The sequence below is a fragment of the Arachis ipaensis genome, chromosome B08 (assembly GCF_000816755.2).
Source record: "Arachis ipaensis cultivar K30076 chromosome B08, Araip1.1, whole genome shotgun sequence".
Taxonomy (NCBI): Eukaryota; Viridiplantae; Streptophyta; class Magnoliopsida; order Fabales; family Fabaceae; genus Arachis; species Arachis ipaensis.
In genome coordinates this window covers 4,944,890-4,945,211 of record NC_029792.2, presented here as the reverse complement: position 1 = coordinate 4,945,211, position 322 = coordinate 4,944,890, and the positions used below count along the sequence as shown (strand labels likewise).

At 23.6% G+C, this 322-nt stretch overlaps 1 protein-coding gene across 1 annotated transcript in view; it reads left to right on the top strand.

The window, feature by feature from the left end:
- LOC107612225 (peroxidase 44-like) overlaps positions 1-322 on the top strand; it is a 2,408-nt gene that overhangs the window by 883 nt on the left and 1,203 nt on the right. The gene's annotated exons all lie outside the window — the stretch shown is intronic.

Here is a 322-nt window from a genome sequence, read left to right as displayed (position 1 = left end):
ATTTGAGTTACAAAAGATAAAAAAAAAACATTTTATAAAATTGCTTTTAATTAATATTTTCAGATATTCTTACTTATCCGTAAGCATTATTTACTAAATAATAAAAAATATGTTCTTTGTTAATTATAAAAATCTTAGTTCGATACACTCTAATACAGATGCGGAGCTACATACAGAGAAAGAAGGGAAACGACCTCCCTAATTTTAATTTTTTACATGTAAATTATATGTAAATTTCAGTTTAGCTTCCTTTAAAATTTTATTTTAGTCTTATTTTACTGTGTAAATATTTTTAACCTCCACTAACATTTCATCTAGCTCC